At 47.5% G+C, this 14859-nt stretch overlaps 1 protein-coding gene across 2 annotated transcripts in view; it reads left to right on the forward strand.

Moving 5' to 3' along the window:
• The first annotated feature begins 3450 nt into the window (after window positions 1–3450).
• The window catches only part of CTSB (cathepsin B), a 30576-nt gene continuing 19167 nt past the window's right edge, over window positions 3451–14859 (forward strand). The window contains exon 1 of one of the 2 annotated variants that reach the window (XM_081001150.1): window positions 3451–3606. The gene's annotated coding sequence lies outside the window, so the exon portion shown is untranslated. Of the gene's footprint in view, window positions 3607–12207; window positions 12233–14859 lie in introns of those variants that run through there. The other variant, XM_081001151.1, reaches the window with a different exon arrangement.

Below are 14859 nucleotides of genomic sequence, written 5' to 3' on the forward strand. Positions count from 1 at the left end.
GGTTGTTGTTGTTTAGTCGTTTAGGAGTGTAACCTAAGAGATCCAGGAAATCCAAGGCTGCAAACTTGTACTGTGTTTTATATACTTCTAACAAACACACCTCCACCTTGCCAAGTGCTTTGCATTGATTTGCCTTCAAGGTGACTTGCACGTGAATGCTGAAGCAAGGCAGAGATAAGATATAGCAGGAGATTTGAAATAAATCTAAGATACGAAAAACATCCAGTCGGTAGAGCATGAGACTCTTAGTGTCATGGGTTCAAATCACACCTTGTGCAAAAGATTCCTGCATTGCAGGGGGTTGGGCTGGATGAAGAAGACGAAGAAGAAGAGTTTGGATTTGATATCCCGCTTTATCACTACCCTAAGGAGTCTCAAAGTGGCTAACAATCTCCTTTCCCTTTCTCCCCCACAACAAACAATTCTATGATTACGATCATTTTATTTATTGATACCTGGAGGTCTCAGGGCGGTTCACAGAACAAAATCAAAATTATATTAAAAAAACAAAATATATAATGAAAATAAAAACAACAGCCCAATAACCCCCCACAAAAAACCCCCAACCCACATTTTAGAAGCGCATAGGATGTTATAATCTATGATTGAATCAGTCAAAAGAGCACAAGAGACAGCAACTGAACAAAAGAGAGCAATTCCATATCAAAACAGCCCTTCAAAGGGATGGAGAAAGCAGATTAAACCAAGACTCTAAAATATACCAGGTAAATGGATTGGGGAAAGGCATTCACGATGCCACACAATCTTATCAGGGATAAGATTTGAGTCTGGGCGCCTGAGGGGTTTGATCATTAATCTCCAAGCTTTTCCAGACTCAGGACCCAACTTTTACCCACACGTCTGCATTTTGGGATCTATTTGTTGCTTGGTAGTACTGTTCCCGTTTTAACCTAGGATCAGGCTGTGGCCCAGTCTCCTGACCCACCAGCTGAAGACCAGGGGTGTAGCAGATAGGACGGGGGAGGCTTGATCTCCACTCAGTCCCGAAGCTCGCAGGGTGACGTTTCACCAGCCACTGTCTTGCAGCCCAAGAGGGGTTTATGGCCACTGTAAGAACAGGAGACAGGGCTAGTCAAATTCAGGGTGATTAAGACAATCCATGGCTACTCTTTGTTGTTGTTGTTTAGTTGTGTCTGATTCTTCGTGAACCCATGGACCAGAGCATGCCAGGCACTCCTGTCTTCCACTGCCTCCCACAGTTTGGTCAAGCTCATGCTGGTAGCTTCGAGAACACTGTCCCACCATCTCATCCTCTGTCCTCCCCTTCTCCTTGTGCCCTCCATCTTTCCCCAACATCAAGGTCTTTTCCAGGGAGTCTTCTCTTCTCATGAGGTGGCCAAAATATTGGAGCCTCAGCTTCACGATCTGTCCTTCCAGTGAGCACTCAGGGCTGATTTCCTTCAGAATGGAGAGGTTTGATCTTCTTGCAGTCCATGGGACTCTCAAGAGTCTCCTCCAGCAGCAGAATTCAAAAGCATCAATTCTTCGGTGATCAGCCTTCTTGATGGTCCAGCTCTCACTTCCATACATCACTACTGGGAAAACCATAGCTTTAACTATACAGTGGTGCCTCGCAAGACGAAAAGAATCCGTTCCGCGAGTCTCTTCGTCTTGCGGGTTTTTTCGTCTTGCGAAGCAAGCCCATTAGCGGTTTAGCGGATTACCGCTACAGTATTAGCGGCTTAGCGGATCAGCTGATAAGCGGCTTAGCGATCAGCTGTTAAGCGGCTTAAGGACCAGCTGATAAGCGGCTTAAGGATCAGCTGATAAGCGGCTTAGTGATCAGCTGTTAAGCGGCTTAGCCGATCAGCTGATAAGTGGTTTAGCGGCTTGGGAAAAAGGGGGGGAAAAGGAAAAAAAACCCCGCAGGAACTCGCAATACATTTTCGTCTTGCGAAGCAAGCACATAGGAAATTCGTTTTGCGAAGCACCTCCAAAACGGAAAACCCTTTCGTCTAGCGGGTTTTCCGTCTTGCGAGGCATTCGTCTTGCGGGGCACCACTGTATGGACCTTTGTTGGCAAGGTGATGTCTCTGCTTTTTAAGATGCTGTCTAGGTTTGTCATTGCTTTTCTCCCAAGAAGCAGGCGTCTTTTAATTTTGTGACTGCTGTCACCATCTGCAGTGATCATGGAGCCCAAGAAAGTAAAATTTCTATTCTATTCTTTACTGCATTCATATCCACACAGATCTCTCCCCCCCCCTAATTTGTTGTTGTTGTTTAGTCGTTTAGTCATGTCCGACTCTTCATGACCCCATAGACCAGAGCACACCAGGCACTCCTGTCTTCCACTGCCTCCCGCAGTTTAGTCAAACTCATGCTGGTAGCTTCGAGAACACTATCCAACCATCTCATCCTAATTTAATCCCCACAATAACCCTGTGAGGTAGGTTAGGGCAGGGGTCAGCAAACTTTTTCAGCAGGGGGCCGGTCCACTGTCCCTCAGACCATGTGGTGGGCCGGACTATTTTTTTTGGGGGGGGAGGGGAGAAATGAACGAATTCCTTTGCTCAACGTATAACCCAGAGATGCCCTTCCTGGTAATCACAAGCGAGTGGTTTTCTCCTCAGGTTCTGATTTTGGGCTTCTATGAGCCTACTGGATTAGGCCAAGCACCTGCCCAGACTCCCCTGTGAATTCCCTGCCTGTGGAAAACCCACAAGCAGGATCCGGCTGAAAGAGCCCCTCTCCCCTCCTTTGGTTTCCAGCAACTGGTATGTCAGAAGCATGGCTGCTAGTAGACATCATAAGTCCTCTCCTCCATGGATTTGTCTAATGGTCTTTTAAAGCCATCCAAATTGGTGGCCATCACTGTTTCCTGTGGGAGAGAGTTCCACAGGTTAACTAACACCCTGCGGGAAGAAGCCCTTTCACAGAATCATAGAACTGTGGAATTGGAAGGGACTATGAGGGTTATCTAGAACAACTCCCTACAATGCAGGATTTTTTTTTTGCCCTGTGCGGCATTCGAACCCACAACCTTAGCTTAAGACTGAGTCTCATGCTCTAGGGACTTGAACTACCCCGCCTATATTTAATCTATCACGAATCTCCCACCATTTAACTTCACTGGGGCGCCCACGACTGCTCCGAGACAGGGAGAAAAATCTTCCTCGTTCCCTTATCTCCATAGCATAGCATTATTTTTATAATCATGGAAAGCAAGGGTGGGGAAAGGATGGGTGTGCAGGATCGGGCCCGGTGGGGTGCCTCTGTGCGTGCAATCCTTAGCCAACCTCCCCAACCCCCAAATCATGCCCCATCAACACCAGCAGCGTTTGCTTGAGAGTAAAACAAACGGTCGAATTCGAAAGCGCCCCTTTGCGCTTTGGAGAGATGGGCACGCCACCCATCTTTGCAAGCCAAGCAACGATCACATGATTTATCTATGGGGTGGGTGGGTGGGTGGGGAATCACGTGCTGCCGGGTCAGCTGCCGGAGAGGCGCAGCGCCCACGTGGGCTGAGTCAGCAGGAGGAGCCTCGCCTGCGCAACCGAGACGACCCAACCGGCAGCTGCGCTTAAATAGGGGGGGACCTGAACTCTCCGGCTTTCTCGGCTTGGCTCAGATCCACTTCCATCTCAGGTAAGGACAACGCTTTGCTCCTTCCTTAGGGCAGGGCGTGGCCCCGATCCTGGCCGCCCTGGCTGCTGAGAGTGTCTATTAGGGTGCGGGAGGAAGTGGCCAGGGTGGAGAGGTTTGCAGTATTGCGCAAGGCGTGGGACCCTTCCCTCTCCTTTTGCCAAAAAAATCCTTTCCCAAATTTTCAGCAAGTGCCGCGGGGGTCTGCCCCATGTTCCCCGCTTACTCGCCGGTAAAGAGTGTGCGTGGATCGTGGCCCCGGGCGCGCCCAAGACTCAAAAACCCGCTTTCTTGGTTTGTTGTTTTTTAAGAGTAACCAGAGCTAACCTTCAGACTCTGTAAATCCGGCCTCTTGTTTGTTTTGCAACAGTTACAGCAGGTTTGCAAAAGAGTTTGGCGAATCTGATTTGCTTCCTTCCTTCCCTAAAGGAAACCGATGAAGCGGTTGGGGGTTTTTTTGCCGGGGGTGGAGTGGGATCGGAGGAGAAGTAGACTTCACGGTATCTGGGGGTGGCAAGTGGCTGGGTGTCTTTCTGGAGGGCCCTCTGTACACGCTCTCGTGTCCTGGGCTCACTCATATGCAAAAGCTTACCACTCTGTTATACAAACAGGTTTTGTTTTCCTCCCACCTCCAGTTGCTATGCTCCATCAGGTTTTCCGCATATATGTGCAAATATATTGCAAAGGCAGTAGGGGTGTAGTGGTTAGAGCAGGGGTAGACAACCTAAGGCCCATGGGCCACAAGTGGGCAACAGGGGTCGTTTAACTGGCCCTCGAGCCGCCCGCTCAGTGAGTCCCCGCTCGCTGCACTAAACTGGTGCTGGGGACCGCTTTTGCGGTGCTGGAAATTGCGTCTGCACATGCTCAGATGCCAAAAATTGCTTCTGTGCAGATGCAGACATCGGAAATTGTGTCTGCGCAGACAGATGCCAGAAATCGCAGGTGTGTGTGCTCACATGCGCGCATGATCTGGCCCATGGAGGGATCTCTGCTGGAGTGAACTGGCCCAGGCAAGGTAAACCTTGCGGACCCCTGGAGTGTCTGCCTAGGACCCGCAAGAGCAGAGTTCAAATCACCTGCTCAGCCATGAAGGCTACTGGGTGTGGCTTTGGGCTAGCCAATCTAACCTACTTTTCTTTCTTGAGACCTGTATGTATAGGGCAGTACAGTGGTACCTCGGGTGACAGACGCTTCAGGTTAGATACACTTCAGGTTACAGACTCCGCTAACCCAGAAATAGTACCTCGGGTTAAGAACTTTGCTTCAGGATAAGAACAGAAATTGTGCAGCAGCGGGAGGCCCCATTAGCTAAAGTGGTGCTTCGGGTTAAGAACAGTTTCAGGTTAAGAACAGACCTCCAGAACAAATTAAGTTCTTAACCCGAGGTACCACTGTATGCAAATTTAATTAATAATAATAAATAAGACTTCACAGGGCTGTTGTAAGTATAAAATGGGGAGGGGGAGAACTATATAACGCACCTGGAAATCCTTGGAGAATAGGTGGGGTATAAATCAAATATATTTGGGGGGGGGCTGTCTTGAAAAGTGGGGCCACACCAACCCTTTCGCTGCTCAAGTTTTGCTAAAGGTATGTTCATAATATTGAAGCTGGTAATGTCATCCTCCCTCTCTAAACCAGAGTTGGGACAAACTGTGGCCTGCCAGATTTTGCTGAACTAAAGCTGCCACCATACCTGACCATTGAGCATGCATGCTGAAGGAAGTTGAAAATGCAATATCTCCTCTCCGCCTGCTTAACCCCAGTTCCCATTACTCTGAACATATTGCACATTCTGGGACCCATAACAGGTTTTGTGGCCTGACCTTAGGGGAGTTGACCAGTGGCACTGCCTGTATTTTACACACGCACACACACACACACCCCATGGCTGGAAAAAAATTGCTAATCTAGTCTCATAATGCATGTTTGGGCTGGAGGGAAGACTGAAATTGAACCTTTGGTGTTGTCCTGGACGGCTCTGTTTTTTTGTGTGCAAGAGAGGAGAGATGGCAAGCAGGAGGAGGAAGATCTTCTCCAAGGGTGGGGCTTCTTATATATCTCATTTTGAAACTCAAGGCCTGCTCCAAGAAAAGGCTTATAAGGAAGCCTCAGTAGCATTTGAGTGTTGATAAGCTTATTTAAGCTTGCAGCTTTAGTCAGATGATCCAATTGCCCTTTATCCAGGGCAGTTCTGATTTTATTTTAAAGTTTTTTAAGTAGCGTGAAAAGGTTTTTTAAGTTTTTTAAGTAGTGTGAAAAGGATCTAGGGGGGCAATTTGAAAGCTTGTTTGGACCAAGATAATGGCCTTTTAGACTTCCTCCACATGAATAGGAGTTCGCTTTTTGAATACAGTCATACCTCCTCCTGTGAACGCTTCATGTTGTGGGTTTTTTTGGGTTAAGAACGTGGCAAACCTGGAAGTGTTTACTTCTGGGTTTTGCTGCATGCACAGAAGCATTCTGCATGGTTCACACATGTGCAGAAGTGCTCTATTGCGCTTCGCACATGCTCAGAAGCACCGCTCTGGTTATGGACTTTTTGGGGTGCAAATGGCACCCGGAACAGATAGTCTGCAGATAGCCTAGACTACTGCAATGCGCTCTATGTGGGGCTACCTTTCAAGGTGACCCGGAAACTACAACTAATCCAGAATGCAGCAGCTAGACTAGTGACTGGGAGTGGCTGCCGAGACCACGTAACACCGGTCCTGAAAGACCTACATTGGCTCCCAGTACGTTTCCGAGCACAATTCAAAGTGTTGGTGCTGACTTTTAAAGCCCTAAATGGCCTCGGCCCAGTATCCCTGAAGGAGCGTCTCCATCCCCATCACTCAGCCCAGACACTGAGGTCCAGCTCCTAGGGCCTTCTGGTGGTTCCCTCCCTGCGAGAAGCGAGGTTGCAGGGAACCAGACAGAGGGCCTTCTCGGAAGTGGCTCCCACCCTGTGGAATGCCCTCCCATCAGATTCAAGGAGATAAAGAACTTCACAACTTTTAGAAGAAATCTGAAGGCAGCCCTGTTTCGGGAAGTTTTTAATATTTGCTGTTTTATCACATTATTAATATTCTATTGGGAGCGGCCCAGAGTGGCTGGGAAACCCAGCCAGATGGGCAGGGTGTAAATAAGTTGTTGTTGTTGTTAAACAGAAACTTTACCCAGTGATAGGGAGACACTGCGAAGGGCTCAGTGACACAACACTTGCATGCAGAAGGTCTCTGGTTCAATGCCTGGAGAGCTGCTTCCAGTCAGTGAAGGCAATACTATTTTTTTAAAAAAAAAATGATATTTATTGAGAAAAGGATTTTTTACAAAATTTTATACAAAAGAAAAAAAAAGAAAAAAGAAAAAGTAAAACCATCATTCTCGAATTCTCCACTTTCAATACCTTCTTTCCTTGACCACCTCCTCCTCCCTTTTCCTGTATCCTATTTTATAATACCAATCACAGCAAATCCTTTCCATAATTCATAATATTCTGGCATCACATTACCTTAATCTATTTTCATCTTATCTTATAAAAAACCTTAGAATTTAAAACTTAAGTCTTAATTTTTTATCAACTTCTCCTAAACCATAGCATTCTTGTCTAATTCTTTTAACATTTTTATGAGCCAAATGATTTCATTTCAGCATTTTGCTAACATTCATCAATTTTGTAAAACAGTCCTAATGATAAAAATAAAAAGAAAAAATCCAGTCTTCATCCAACGTCCTTTTCTCCTGGTCCCGGGTTTGTCAGTCCTTTTTATCCTATTAATCTAGCACATTAACCTGGCAGTCTTATGTCCGAGGCCCTTAAGTCACTTCCATGTCCCTTCCATAGCTCTTCTTTATATTTCCCTTTTATTCGTGGGAACTCCAGCTTGGTAGTGTTTTTGACCTTTTTCAACAAAACAGTCCCTTTTCCATAGTCCAATCCAGGCTCAATGTAAAATTTACAAGCATATTCCAGATTCCCTTCAAAGTTGGGAGCCCCCACAACTCCAGACATCTGACGGCCCAGTGAAGGCAATACTAAGGTATATGGGCCAGTGTTCTCTGGCATGGAAGATGGCATCTTCCTATGCTCCTTCATGGGTGCGTCTCCTTTAAATTGGAGCCCTTTGGCAGGTTGGTTGCAGATCATAGAATTTTAGAGTGGGAAGGGACCACGGCGGTCATCAACCCCCTGCAATGCTGGAATCTTTTGCCAGACGTGGGACTCGAATCCGCAACCCTTTTAATAAGAGTATCAGGCTCTACTGGCTGAGCTGGTATGGAGTTCCACTGATAGCCTGGCAACTCCTTTAGCGGGAGGAAGGAGAAATGGGGTGAAATGCAGCCCAGGGCCTGGCGGTGGGAAAAAACCTCTTGCTGATCTGTGGAAGTTCTCCTAGCCTGAGGCCCAGAGGTTTCCACCCACTCAACCCTCACATCTCTGTTCCACTCTCCGCAGCTTCACCAGCTCAGACACCGGACGGACGAGGTCTTTTTTTGGCTGGCTCCTGTGGTTTTAGCTGACATTTTGGTTTCCTGGAGCAGCCGTGACATTTCTTGGTGGGGAAGGGGCACAGTAGGCGTCGGTTGGCTGAGCAGCGAATGGGATTTGCAGTTGGGCTAATTGCGTGGCGAGTTCCCGCCCCCACCCCAGTGGAACTAAAGACACATGGCACAATTATTAACGTTAATGGGCTAAATAAGGCCACAACTTTATTGGTTACAGGTGATGAGCGGTATTGGCTTAGGCATTGGTCCTAACCGACTATCCAGCTTCAGCCTGTTTGCTTGAAGTCCAGGAAGGGTTAACCACCAGTAGGGGGAGTCCTGCTGATGCACATCAACTAGGAACTCCCCCGGGGTCACCAATAGGGGGCGGGCCTTAGGCCCTCACCTCCCTAAGCTTCGGACAGGGCCATGCTCCCCGGAATCTTTTACCGGACTACCCTTCAATATGCGGGGCAGGTGATGGTGCTTCGTCCCTTCTTCCATCTACAGAACAATTGTTGTTGTTGTTTAGTCGTGTCTGATTCTTTGTGACCCCCTGGACCAGAGCACGCCAGGCACTCCTGTCTTCCACTGCCTCCCGCAGTTGGGTCAAACTCATGCTGGTAGCTTCAAGTACACTATCCAACCATCTCGTCCTCTGTCATCTCCTTCTCCTTGTGCCCTCCATCTTTCCAACATCAGAGTCTTTTCCAGGGAGTCTTCTCTTCTCATGAGGTGGCCAAAGTATTGGAGCCTCAGCTTCAGGATCTGTCCTTCCAGTGAGCACTCAGAGCTGATTTCCTTCCGAATGGATAGGTTTGATCTTCTTGCAGTCCATGGGACTCTCAAGAGTCTCCTCCAGCACCAGAATTCAAAAGCATCCATTCTTCGGCAATCAGCCTTCTTTATGGTCCAGCTCTCTCTTCCATACATCACTACTGGGAAAACTATAGCTTTAACTATCCGCACCTTTGTTGGCAAGGTGATACCAATGCCTATCTGCCAATACCCAGAAAGTTGTGACGATTTGCTACAAGGTAGGCGAAAACCAAGTGGCTGGTACCAATTTGCCAAGTGGAAAAACTCCTACCAGGCCCCTCAACGGCGAGCAACCAAGGTCAAAGGACGAAAACCTTATAGGGCAGGAGGGTGGGAAACGGAAACAGCTGGTATGCGGGAAAAGAGGGAGATCCTGCGTTTAAATTGGGCAGGCCACGCCCCCCAAGCCAGCCGATTGGCTGGTCAGGGGGTGACGCAGCCGGGGATTCCCCCAATCGCGTGGGCGCTGGGCTCCAGCCGCTGCGTGCGTGGTGGGGCCGTGACGCCCGCAATCCCACCTCCTCTGTAGGGCAGAAGTGGCTTTTCCACTACATTTCGCCTCCATCACGGCAAGCAAAGGCTCTGTTGGACTTACAGTGACACTTCCCAGTTAGGCAGCCTCACTCAAGGAGGCTAGAAAACAGGCATGGCCTGGGGAGGGTTTTGAGGGCCAAATAGAGGGACCTGGTGGGCTGCATGTGGCCCCCGGGCTTGTGTTTCTCCACCCATGCTCTGTAGGCCTAGATCAGGGGTCAGCAAACCTTTTCAGCCGTGGGCTGGTCCACCGTCCCTCAGACCATGTGGTGGAACGGACTATATTTTGGGGAGAAAAATGAACAAATTCCTATGCCCCACAGAAAACCCAGAGATGCATTTTAAATAAAAGCACACATTCTACTCATGTAAAAACACACTGATTCCCGGACCGTCCATGGGCTGGGTTTAAAAGGCGATTGGGCCGCATTTGGCCCCTGGGCCTTAGGTTGCCTACCCCTGGCCTAGACATTGGGCTGTGAGATTGCAGGGGGTTGGACTAGATGACCCGTGGGGGTCGCTTGCAACTCTGTAATTCTTGCAGAACACTCTGGTGCTGCCTCCAGGTGTCTGGTGTAATAAACGAAAATCTCCCCTTATTTCCTCATGGGGGACACAAGAGCCCTTATAGAGTCCTTTGTAGGTTCTCCATCAGTCAGAGAAAAGAACAGGCCAACCAGAGAATATTGAGAAGCAAGGCAGCTCGTAAGCCTGATCTTTATTGAACTGTTGCAACAGGGTGCTCCCCTCACATGCAGGAAAGGAGGGAGACCCAGAACAAAGGTGTGTCCGCCCTTATATAGACATTTTAAATTGCCCGCCTTGGAGTCCAAGACCACCCCCAGAAACATCATACCTACATCACAGAAAGGGCGGTCCACAGCAGAAATCTGAGTGCGTTGTTTATCTCCTGTCGTTGTTTATCTCCTGACTGGCAGGTTACCTATTAATGCTTACTTGGATACCCTGGGGAGCCTGGCCAGTCTTTTGTAATGATAAATACTTAGTGTCACAGGCTCACCCTATTCATACACAGATATACCCTTAAGACAGGTTTTGTGAATGAAAAGACAAGGGGGAGGCTTTTCTGTTTTCCTTTGACCTTGCAGAGAAAACATTTGGTCAGTTTTGGAGCCAAAATGGCTCCAGGGCTGCCCTCCTGTGCTGCCTCAGACATGTGGCCCATACATTTATGTACGTGTTTGCCTGGCAAGTCCATGAATGTTTATTATAGACCTTAATTTATTTTTTTCACTGGGCTCCCCAGCTTTCATCAGCCAGCCCGGCCAGCATGCACAGTGGTCAGGGTGATGGGAACCAGAGTCCAAAACACTAGGTTGGAGAGGGCTGGGGAACACAAAATCTGGCCCAGAATCCTTGTGGGGTTATGTCCGATGAAGCAGATTTGTAGAGTTGGAAGCACCATCTAGTCCAGGGCAGGAATCACAGCTTAAAAATCCCTTTCTGTGATGTGGAAAGCTTGAAAACACGCCTGTCTTACGGACAACAGAAACAAGCTCTTCTTGCATGTATCGGGGGGGGGGGGGGAGACACTCACCGTGAAAAATCCCTTCAGAACCACAAATCTGGGCTGTGTGACCCAGATTTCGGGCTGTCTTTCCAGCTCTGCTTGCTTTTAAAAGAGCTGGGGCCTTTTGTGTGTGTGTTTTGTGTGTTTAGAAGGATTTATGTTCGTTTTTACTGGGGCAGGGAGGGGAGGAGAAGAGGCCTGCGTAAACGGGTTCAAGATCAACTCGGATCGTAAATACAGTCCAAAGTCTGCTTGTTCCTATTGTCTCTGGCGAAGTCACGAGTTGGTTGTGACTTGTTTTAACCTGGGAGGAGGTTGGAAGAAGCAGTCCTTAGCTTAGTCCTTCTTAATTCTTGGATCCTTTGTTTGAGGCTTGCACACCTCATCTTGAGGGTTTTGTTAACTCTCCTCTGGTTCCCCCTTTGAACTACCACCTACGTGCAACTTTTTAAAATGGACATTCATCGCCGATTGCATTTAAAAAAAATAAAAGGGCACTGGCAGATGGTGCCTTCTGTTTTGGTGTCATTTCTCAGGGGTCTCTCAACCACATCTGCATCCATAAAAGTCCAGTTTCAAGTACATGTACCAAGCCATTTGTCCACCTAGCTCAGGCATCCCCAAACTCGGCCCTCCAGCTGTTTTGGGACTACAACTCCCATCATCCCTCGCTGACAGGACCAGTGGTCAGGGATGATGGGAATTGTAGTCCCAAAACATCTGGAGGGCCGAGACAATACTGTCTACACCAGTGTTCCCCAACCTTGGGCCTCCAGCTGTTTTTGGACTACAACTCCCATCATCCCTCGCTAGCAAGACCAGTGGTCAAGGATGATGGGAATTGTAGTCCAAAAACAGCTGGAGGCCCAAGGTTGGGGAACACTGGTCTACACTGATTGGCAGCAAGCAGCTCTTGAGGATTTCAGGAAGGGAAGCAAGCCCAACCCAGTTAATCAATCAAATACTTATTACAGTCTTGGCCCACATAAGTAGGGTGGGGTGCATTCATTTAAAATGTGTAAAATGTTTTGGAAAGCTAAAATTATTAAAACAGAAGGTATATATTGTAATAAATGAAAATCTGCTCTTATTCCCTTATGGGGAACACAAGAGCCCTCATAGAGTCCTTTGTAGGTTCTCCATCAGTCGGAGGAAAAAGCCAGAGGCCAACCAGAGAATATTGAGAAGCAAAGCAGCTGATAAGCTTGATCTTTATTGAACTGTTGCAACAGGGTGCCCCCTTCACACACAGGAGAAGGAGGAGGACCCAGAACCCAGGTGTGTCCGCCCTTATATAGACATTTTTAATTGCCCGTCCTGGAGTCCAAGACCACCCCCAGATACATCATACCTACATCACAGAAAGGGAAGGCTAAATCAGAAATCTGAGTGGGTTGTTTACCTCCTGACTGGCAAGTTACCTGTTAATGCTTACTGGATTGATACCCTGGGGAGCCTGGCCAGTCTTTTGTAATAAGTACTTAGTTCCTGAGCCAGGTCACAGGCTCACCCTATTCATACACAGATATACCCTTAAGACAGGATTTGTGAAGGAAAAGGCAATGGGGAGGCTCCTCCATTTGACCTTGCAGGGAAAACACCTGGGGAGCCTGGGAGTCAAAATGGCTCCATAGCTGCTCTCCTGTGCCGCTTCAGATATGTGGCCTATATATCTATGTACGTGTTTGTTTGGTACATTTATGAACCTTTATTATATACATAAGACCTTAATTTATTTATTTCAATATAAAAGACTACAGTGGTACCTCGGGTTACAAATGCTTCAGGTTACAGACTCCACTAACCCAGAAATAGTACCTCGGGTTAAGAACTTTGCTTCAGGATGAGAACAGAAATCGTGCGGTGGCGGCAGCAGGAGGCCCATTAGCTAAAGTGGTACCTCAAGTTAAGAACAGTTTCAGGTTAAGAACGGACCTCCAGAACGAATTAAATTCTTAACCCGAGGTACCGCTGTCTAAGAATCTAAAAGAAGGGTTAGGAGCGTTAAACAGATATGGAAGAGCATAAAAGGTTAGTATATATACGGCTATGGCTATCAGTTTACAAAACACTCTGATATGAGTGTTCATTAAATCTAGTTTGTGGCACAGGTCATCATCCGACGAATTTTGAAGTCAACATCTAGAGAGCTACAGGTCTGAGGGATGCCATATTTCAAGCAGTGAATATTTCTGCCTGAGAGTGTTTATGGGCTCTTGGCTGCTGTGTGTTGGAGCGTGATAGCGAAGTCGAGTGAGTCATCGGCTGACGGAAGAGGAAGAACTCTCCTCTGCAAGGAAGAAATGAAAGTTGCAGGTTGTACAGCCTGGGTATTCTCAGCCTTGTAACCAGAGAGTTTCTCCTTGCTCATCCGTTCGTGGAGCTGTTTTTAAAGAAGCTTCTGTACTGCAGCTCATCAACATGTGAAATGGGCAAATTGACAAGGGTGCAACCCAACGCTCAAAGCATCTTGACTGAAGCAGCTGGTACTGTGATAAAACTCCCAGTCTCCCCACAGAGTAACTGTCTTTAAAACTGTCTTGTGGGAAGTTTCTGAGTTCGGCGGAACTCTTGAGGATTTCATTGGGAGCAGACAGGAGCTTAAAAAGGAGGAGGGTCAAATGCAGGAATATGTCCCATACGGAGATCAAACCTGCAACCTTGGCATTATCAACACCACGCTCTAACCAACTGAGCTATAGTACAAACTGAGTGGCAAGGAAAGTTGACTTTGGTCTGTAAACTCCGCAGACTGAATGTGTGCATACTTTGGGTTTTCCCTGGCATGGCCAGGGAGCTAGCAGGACACTTGGGTCCCACCCCACAAATCTTACAGTGTGGCAACACCTCCACTTTGCAACTCCCTGCCTATTGACAAAAGCATATTTTGTTTAGGCAACCCCATATTAAAACATGTATAATGTTGGTGTGTGTTTTACTCTGCTTTTCAGTTTATTGCTGATTTTGCTTATTTTTGGAAATAGTTGTTTTTAGCTTGCTTTCTTTTTTTCCTTCACCCCCTGATAATTTCATTGTTTTCTTATTTTTGTAAAATTCAGTAGTAAGCAGAACAGTTTAGGGGATTGCAGTGGAACTTCCCCACTGAACTTCCCAGAACCCTCCCGCTTTTAATTTTAATCTTTCGCTCGCAAGTCCCACTTAAAAGCAGTGGGGAAGTTAGAGGCAGGGGGAATGAGCTTTACGTGTTCCATTTAGTGCTGAAACTTTTAAAACATAACCAGGCTGGTGTCTGTCTGGCTTGCTCTCGGTGCAATTCAGCAAAAAGTGACGGCCTGTTTTCCTGCGTGTGACTTGGGTTCTGAGATAATGCAAAACCCAAGACGCTTCAGCTGATCTGAGTTGCAAAATGTGCTTGCCTGTCTTTAGATAAGAGTCTGTCTGCCCCAAGAGAGGTTTGCAAGCACCATCGCCTCCTTTCCCTTACACCAGACAAGCAAGATCACAGCTACTCCTGTCTGTGTCAACTGACCACTAGTTCACCTGATAGAATCCCAACCTGATCTGGAAGACAGCTGACTGGTCAAAACCAAATACCATTTCGGGGGTGATGTTAGTCTAGTTATCACCGAGGCTTGAAATCTGTTTGGGCCATATTGCTGCCTAGTGGAGGCTCGCTAAACTACCGTATTTTTCGCTCTATAAGACGCACCAGACCACAAGGCGCACCTAGTTTTTGGAGGAGGAAAACAAGAAAAAAAATATTCTGAATCTCAGAAGTCAGAACAGCAAGAGGGATCGCTGCGCAGTGAAAGCAGCAATCCCTCTTGCTGTTCTGGCTTCTGGGATAGCTGCATAGCCTGCATTCGCTCCATAAGACGCACACACATTTCCCCTTACTTTTTAGGAGGGAAAAAGTGAGTCTTATAGAGCAAAAAATACGGTAA

This window comes from Podarcis pityusensis (genome assembly GCF_964106645.2).
Source record: "Podarcis pityusensis genome assembly, chromosome: 3".
NCBI lineage: Eukaryota > Metazoa > Chordata > Lepidosauria > Squamata > Lacertidae > Podarcis > Podarcis pityusensis.